The sequence below is a fragment of the Chiloscyllium punctatum genome, chromosome 24 (genome assembly GCF_047496795.1).
Source record: "Chiloscyllium punctatum isolate Juve2018m chromosome 24, sChiPun1.3, whole genome shotgun sequence".
NCBI classification, from domain to species: Eukaryota; Metazoa; Chordata; class Chondrichthyes; order Orectolobiformes; family Hemiscylliidae; genus Chiloscyllium; species Chiloscyllium punctatum.
This window is the reverse complement of record NC_092762.1, coordinates 44,044,315-44,051,899: the sequence shown is the minus strand read 5'-3', so window position 1 is coordinate 44,051,899 and position 7,585 is coordinate 44,044,315. Positions and strand designations below refer to the sequence as shown.

Genomic DNA, 7,585 nt, shown 5'->3' with positions numbered 1-7,585 from the left:
GTTGAGGAGGGTTGCTACAGTAGAGAGAGGACGGTGCGGCAATGGAGTGGGGGGATGATGAAGAGAGACGGCGGCTTGGAATCGGCCCTGCACAGCCGGGGCTGCCAGTCTTTCCGACTGAATCGCGTGGATTGTGTCAGAATGGCTGCGCGAGAGTGTGAAGCGCGAACGTGTTTTCCAGCTCAGGCAGGGAAAGCCGTAGCCGGGCAGGCGGCCTGCCACCAGCCCGGGTAGCTCAGTCGGTAGAGCATCAGACTCTTAATCTGAGGGTCCAGGGTTCAAGTCCCTGCTCGGGCGGGTCGCTTTTAAATCGCTCTGCCACGGGACAACAGCGAAGGCGCAGGGCAGTGCTAACAAATCAGACTCAATGGCCCTTACATTGTGGCGGTGGAAGCAAGCACAGGGCAGTTTTGCCTGCATTTCCGAACTGTCGCAGTTGCTGCCGTAATCGCGGAACGCGTGGCTTCTGTTTGAATTGATCTCTTTAAGGTCCTCCAAATGCGCGAAATCAGAAATTAGCATAGAATCCCTCGACTGTGGAAACAGGCTACCGACTCTCCCAAGAGTATCCCCCACACACCTAAACCCCCACCTCGTGACTCCGAACCTGCACATGCCTGAAAACAAGGGGCAATTTAGCATGGCCAAAACACCTGCGCTGCACTCCTTTGGACTGTGGGAGGAAACCGGATCCGTCGGACGAAATCCACGCAGACACGGGGAGAATGTGCAAACTCCACACAGGGAGTCGCCCGAGGCTCGAATGCGCCAAGGGTTCGTGGCGATGGGAGGCAGCAGTGAAATCCTGATTATATTTGCAGGTGCTGAAGCTTCGATTTATGGAGACTGCTCTCATCGATGGTCAGCTTTTTTTTTTCAAATCAACTCAGACACGTCCAACGGAACCTTCATGCACATCTTCCTTGGTTTGGAGCTGATGGTGATGTGGCCGTGCGTGTGGGAGTGTCGGTGTCTGCGGCTTTGTGGTGGGGTGGATTGTTTCGAGCAGAGAGTGGATGCTGGGGGTAGGGACGGGGCGTGGTGTTGGAGGGTTGATGATGAGGCCGTCTCATGAGCACCGTTCTTACTTTGGCGGTGCTGTGTTGTAGGCTTGCTGATGGCTTTGACGGTGCCAGAGGTGTGTGTTGAGGAGGGTTGCTACAGTAGAGAGAGGACGGTGCGGCAATGGAGTGGGGGGATGATGAAGAGAGACGGCGGCTTGGAATCGGCCCTGCACAGCCGGGGCTGCCAGTCTTTCCGACTGAATCGCGTGGATTGTGTCAGAATGGCTGCGCGAGAGTGTGAAGCGCGAACGTGTTTTCCAGCTCAGGCAGGGAAAGCCGTAGCCGGGCAGGCGGCCTGCCACGAGCCCGGGTAGCTCAGTCGGTAGAGCATCTGACTCTTAATCTGAGGGTCCAGGGTTCAAGTCCCTGCTCGGGCGGGTCGCTTTTAAATCGCTCTGCCACGGGACAACAGCGAAGGCGCAGGGCAGTGCTAACAAATCAGACTCAATGGCCCTTACATTGTGGCGGTGGAAGCAAGCACAGGGCAGTTTTGCCTGCATTTCCGAACTGTCGCAGTTGCTGCCGTAATCGCGGAACGCGTGGCTTCTGTTTGAATTGATCTCTTTAAGGTCCTCCAAATGCGCGAAATCAGAAATTAGCATAGAATCCCTCGACTGTGGAAACAGGCTACCGACTCTCCCAAGAGTATCCCCCACACACCTAAACCCCCACCTCGTGACTCCGAACCTGCACATGCCTGAAAACAAGGGGCAATTTAGCATGGCCAAAACACCTGCGCTGCACTCCTTTGGACTGTGGGAGGAAACCGGATCCGTCGGACGAAATCCACGCAGACACGGGGAGAATGTGCAAACTCCACACAGGGAGTCGCCCGAGGCTCGAATGCGCCAAGGGTTCGTGGCGATGGGAGGCAGCAGTGAAATCCTGATTATATTTGCAGGTGCTGAAGCTTCGATTTATGGAGACTGCTCTCATCGATGGTCTGCTTTTGTTTTCAAATCAACTCAGACACGTCCAACGGAACCTTCATGCACATCTTCCTTGGTTTGGAGCTGATGGTGATGTGGCCGTGCGTGTGGGAGTGTCGGTGTCTGCGGCTTTGTGGTGGGGTGGATTGTTTCGAGCAGAGAGTGGATGCTGGGGGTAGGGACGGGGCGTGGTGTTGGAGGGTTGATGATGAGGCCGTCTCATGAGCACCGTTCTTACTTTGGCGGTGCTGTGTTGTAGGCTTGCTGATGGCTTTGACGGTGCCAGAGGTGTGTGTTGAGGAGGGTTGCTACAGTAGAGAGAGGACGGTGCGGCAATGGAGTGGGGGGATGATGAAGAGAGACGGCGGCTTGGAATCGGCCCTGCACAGCCGGGGCTGCCAGTCTTTCCGACTGAATCGCGTGGATTGTGTCAGAATGGCTGCGCGAGAGTGTGAAGCGCGAACGTGTTTTCCAGCTCAGGCAGGGAAAGCCGTAGCCGGGCAGGCGGCCTGCCACGAGCCCGGGTAGCTCAGTCGGTAGAGCATCAGACTTTTAATCTGAGGGTCCAGGGTTCAAGTCCCTGCTCGGGCGGGTCGCTTTTAAATCGCTCTGCCACGGGACAACAGCGAAGGCGCAGGGCAGTGCTAACAAATCAGACTCAATGGCCCTTACATTGTGGCGGTGGAAGCAAGCACAGGGCAGTTTTGCCTGCATTTCCGAACTGTCGCAGTTGCTGCCGTAATCGCGGAACGCGTGGCTTCTGTTTGAATTGATCTCTTTAAGGTCCTCCAAATGCGCGAAATCAGAAATTAGCATAGAATCCCTCGACTGTGGAAACAGGCTACCGACTCTCCCAAGAGTATCCCCCACACACCTAAACCCCCACCTCGTGACTCCGAACCTGCACATGCCTGAAAACAAGGGGCAATTTAGCATGGCCAAAACACCTGCGCTGCACTCCTTTGGACTGTGGGAGGAAACCGGATCCGTCGGACGAAATCCACGCAGACACGGGGAGAATGTGCAAACTCCACACAGGGAGTCGCCCGAGGCTCGAATGCGCCAAGGGTTCGTGGCGATGGGAGGCAGCAGTGAAATCCTGATTATATTTGCAGGTGCTGAAGCTTCGATTTATGGAGACTGCTCTCATCGATGGTCTGCTTTTGTTTTCAAATCAACTCAGACACGTCCAACGGAACCTTCATGCACATCTTCCTTGGTTTGGAGCTGATGGTGATGTGGCCGTGCGTGTGGGAGTGTCGGTGTCTGCGGCTTTGTGGTGGGGTGGATTGTTTCGAGCAGAGAGTGGATGCTGGGGGTAGGGACGGGGCGTGGTGTTGGAGGGTTGATGATGAGGCCGTCTCATGAGCACCGTTCTTACTTTGGCGGTGCTGTGTTGTAGGCTTGCTGATGGCTTTGACGGTGCCAGAGGTGTGTGTTGAGGAGGGTTGCTACAGTAGAGAGAGGACGGTGCGGCAATGGAGTGGGGGGATGATGAAGAGAGACGGCGGCTTGGAATCGGCCCTGCACAGCCGGGGCTGCCAGTCTTTCCGACTGAATCGCGTGGATTGTGTCAGAATGGCTGCGCGAGAGTGTGAAGCGCGAACGTGTTTTCCAGCTCAGGCAGGGAAAGCCGTAGCCGGGCAGGCGGCCTGCCACGAGCCCGGGTAGCTCAGTCGGTAGAGCATCAGACTTTTAATCTGAGGGTCCAGGGTTCAAGTCCCTGCTCGGGCGGGTCGCTTTTAAATCGCTCTGCCACGGGACAACAGCGAAGGCGCAGGGCAGTGCTAACAAATCAGACTCAATGGCCCTTACATTGTGGCGGTGGAAGCAAGCACAGGGCAGTTTTGCCTGCATTTCCGAACTGTCGCAGTTGCTGCCGTAATCGCGGAACGCGTGGCTTCTGTTTGAATTGATCTCTTTAAGGTCCTCCAAATGCGCGAAATCAGAAATTAGCATAGAATCCCTCGACTGTGGAAACAGGCTACCGACTCTCCCAAGAGTATCCCCCACACACCTAAACCCCCACCTCGTGACTCCGAACCTGCACATGCCTGAAAACAAGGGGCAATTTAGCATGGCCAAAACACCTGCGCTGCACTCCTTTGGACTGTGGGAGGAAACCGGATCCGTCGGACGAAATCCACGCAGACACGGGGAGAATGTGCAAACTCCACACAGGGAGTCGCCCGAGGCTCGAATGCGCCAAGGGTTCGTGGCGATGGGAGGCAGCAGTGAAATCCTGATTATATTTGCAGGTGCTGAAGCTTCGATTTATGGAGACTGCTCTCATCGATGGTCTGCTTTTGTTTTCAAATCAACTCAGACACGTCCAACGGAACCTTCATGCACATCTTCCTTGGTTTGGAGCTGATGGTGATGTGGCCGTGCGTGTGGGAGTGTCGGTGTCTGCGGCTTTGTGGTGGGGTGGATTGTTTCGAGCAGAGAGTGGATGCTGGGGGTAGGGACGGCGCGTGGTGTTGGAGGGTTGATGATGAGGCCGTCTCATGAGCACCGTTCTTACTTTGGCGGTGCTGTGTTGTAGGCTTGCTGATGGCTTTGACGGTGCCAGAGGTGTGTGTTGAGGAGGGTTGCTACAGTAGAGAGAGGACGGTGCGGCAATGGAGTGGGGGGATGATGAAGAGAGACGGCGGCTTGGAATCGGCCCTGCACAGCCGGGGCTGCCAGTCTTTCCGACTGAATCGCGTGGATTGTGTCAGAATGGCTGCGCGAGAGTGTGAAGCGCGAACGTGTTTTCCAGCTCAGGCAGGGAAAGCCGTAGCCGGGCAGGCGGCCTGCCACCAGCCCGGGTAGCTCAGTCGGTAGAGCATCAGACTCTTAATCTGAGGGTCCAGGGTTCAAGTCCCTGCTCGGGCGGGTCGCTTTTAAATCGCTCTGCCACGGGACAACAGCGAAGGCGCAGGGCAGTGCTAACAAATCAGACTCAATGGCCCTTACATTGTGGCGGTGGAAGCAAGCACAGGGCAGTTTTGCCTGCATTTCCGAACTGTCGCAGTTGCTGCCGTAATCGCGGAACGCGTGGCTTCTGTTTGAATTGATCTCTTTAAGGTCCTCCAAATGCGCGAAATCAGAAATTAGCATAGAATCCCTCGACTGTGGAAACAGGCTACCGACTCTCCCAAGAGTATCCCCCACACACCTAAACCCCCACCTCGTGACTCCGAACCTGCACATGCCTGAAAACAAGGGGCAATTTAGCATGGCCAAAACACCTGCGCTGCACTCCTTTGGACTGTGGGAGGAAACCGGATCCGTCGGACGAAATCCACGCAGACACGGGGAGAATGTGCAAACTCCACACAGGGAGTCGCCCGAGGCTCGAATGCGCCAAGGGTTCGTGGCGATGGGAGGCAGCAGTGAAATCCTGATTATATTTGCAGGTGCTGAAGCTTCGATTTATGGAGACTGCTCTCATCGATGGTCAGCTTTTTTTTTTCAAATCAACTCAGACACGTCCAACGGAACCTTCATGCACATCTTCCTTGGTTTGGAGCTGATGGTGATGTGGCCGTGCGTGTGGGAGTGTCGGTGTCTGCGGCTTTGTGGTGGGGTGGATTGTTTCGAGCAGAGAGTGGATGCTGGGGGTAGGGACGGGGCGTGGTGTTGGAGGGTTGATGATGAGGCCGTCTCATGAGCACCGTTCTTACTTTGGCGGTGCTGTGTTGTAGGCTTGCTGATGGCTTTGACGGTGCCAGAGGTGTGTGTTGAGGAGGGTTGCTACAGTAGAGAGAGGACGGTGCGGCAATGGAGTGGGGGGATGATGAAGAGAGACGGCGGCTTGGAATCGGCCCTGCACAGCCGGGGCTGCCAGTCTTTCCGACTGAATCGCGTGGATTGTGTCAGAATGGCTGCGCGAGAGTGTGAAGCGCGAACGTGTTTTCCAGCTCAGGCAGGGAAAGCCGTAGCCGGGCAGGCGGCCTGCCACCAGCCCGGGTAGCTCAGTCGGTAGAGCATCAGACTTTTAATCTGAGGGTCCAGGGTTCAAGTCCCTGCTCGGGCGGGTCGCTTTTAAATCGCTCTGCCACGGGACAACAGCGAAGGCGCAGGGCAGTGCTAACAAATCAGACTCAATGGCCCTTACATTGTGGCGGTGGAAGCAAGCACAGGGCAGTTTTGCCTGCATTTCCGAACTGTCGCAGTTGCTGCCGTAATCGCGGAACGCGTGGCTTCTGTTTGAATTGATCTCTTTAAGGTCCTCCAAATGCGCGAAATCAGAAATTAGCATAGAATCCCTCGACTGTGGAAACAGGCTACCGACTCTCCCAAGAGTATCCCCCACACACCTAAACCCCCACCTCGTGACTCCGAACCTGCACATGCCTGAAAACAAGGGGCAATTTAGCATGGCCAAAACACCTGCGCTGCACTCCTTTGGACTGTGGGAGGAAACCGGATCCGTCGGACGAAATCCACGCAGACACGGGGAGAATGTGCAAACTCCACACAGGGAGTCGCCCGAGGCTCGAATGCGCCAAGGGTTCGTGGCGATGGGAGGCAGCAGTGAAATCCTGATTATATTTGCAGGTGCTGAAGCTTCGATTTATGGAGACTGCTCTCATCGATGGTCTGCTTTTGTTTTCAAATCAACTCAGACACGTCCAACGGAACCTTCATGCACATCTTCCTTGGTTTGGAGCTGATGGTGATGTGGCCGTGCGTGTGGGAGTGTCGGTGTCTGCGGCTTTGTGGTGGGGTGGATTGTTTCGAGCAGAGAGTGGATGCTGGGGGTAGGGACGGCGCGTGGTGTTGGAGGGTTGATGATGAGGCCGTCTCATGAGCACCGTTCTTACTTTGGCGGTGCTGTGTTGTAGGCTTGCTGATGGCTTTGACGGTGCCAGAGGTGTGTGTTGAGGAGGGTTGCTACAGTAGAGAGAGGACGGTGCGGCAATGGAGTGGGGGGATGATGAAGAGAGACGGCGGCTTGGAATCGGCCCTGCACAGCCGGGGCTGCCAGTCTTTCCGACTGAATCGCGTGGATTGTGTCAGAATGGCTGCGCGAGAGTGTGAAGCGCGAACGTGTTTTCCAGCTCAGGCAGGGAAAGCCGTAGCCGGGCAGGCGGCCTGCCACGAGCCCGGGTAGCTCAGTCGGTAGAGCATCAGACTTTTAATCTGAGGGTCCAGGGTTCAAGTCCCTGCTCGGGCGGGTCGCTTTTAAATCGCTCTGCCACGGGACAACAGCGAAGGCGCAGGGCAGTGCTAACAAATCAGACTCAATGGCCCTTACATTGTGGCGGTGGAAGCAAGCACAGGGCAGTTTTGCCTGCATTTCCGAACTGTCGCAGTTGCTGCCGTAATCGCGGAACGCGTGGCTTCTGTTTGAATTGATCTCTTTAAGGTCCTCCAAATGCGCGAAATCAGAAATTAGCATAGAATCCCTCGACTGTGGAAACAGGCTACCGACTCTCCCAAGAGTATCCCCCACACACCTAAACCCCCACCTCGTGACTCCGAACCTGCACATGCCTGAAAACAAGGGGCAATTTAGCATGGCCAAAACACCTGCGCTGCACTCCTTTGGACTGTGGGAGGAAACCGGATCCGTCGGACGAAATCCACGCAGACACGGGGAGA

The 7,585-nt window shown here is 55.8% G+C and overlaps 7 non-coding genes across 7 annotated transcripts; all 7 read left to right on the top strand.

The window, feature by feature from the left end:
- The first annotated feature begins 224 nt into the window (after positions 1 to 224).
- Positions 225 to 297, top strand: trnak-cuu (transfer RNA lysine (anticodon CUU)). The gene has a single exon. It is a non-coding gene; the product is annotated as a tRNA-Lys (tRNA).
- Positions 298 to 1,368: 1,071 nt separating this feature from the next.
- On the top strand, positions 1,369 to 1,441 carry trnak-cuu (transfer RNA lysine (anticodon CUU)). Its single transcript has one exon. It is a non-coding gene; the product is annotated as a tRNA-Lys (tRNA).
- A 1,070-nt stretch (positions 1,442 to 2,511) lies between these two features.
- trnak-uuu (transfer RNA lysine (anticodon UUU)) lies at positions 2,512 to 2,584 on the top strand. The gene has a single exon. It is a non-coding gene; the product is annotated as a tRNA-Lys (tRNA).
- Positions 2,585 to 3,654: 1,070 nt separating this feature from the next.
- Positions 3,655 to 3,727, top strand: trnak-uuu (transfer RNA lysine (anticodon UUU)). Its single transcript has one exon. It is a non-coding gene; the product is annotated as a tRNA-Lys (tRNA).
- A 1,070-nt stretch (positions 3,728 to 4,797) lies between these two features.
- Positions 4,798 to 4,870, top strand: trnak-cuu (transfer RNA lysine (anticodon CUU)). The gene has a single exon. It is a non-coding gene; the product is annotated as a tRNA-Lys (tRNA).
- A 1,071-nt stretch (positions 4,871 to 5,941) lies between these two features.
- Positions 5,942 to 6,014, top strand: trnak-uuu (transfer RNA lysine (anticodon UUU)). Its single transcript has one exon. It is a non-coding gene; the product is annotated as a tRNA-Lys (tRNA).
- A 1,070-nt stretch (positions 6,015 to 7,084) lies between these two features.
- On the top strand, positions 7,085 to 7,157 carry trnak-uuu (transfer RNA lysine (anticodon UUU)). The gene has a single exon. It is a non-coding gene; the product is annotated as a tRNA-Lys (tRNA).
- The last annotated feature ends 428 nt before the right edge of the window (positions 7,158 to 7,585 follow it).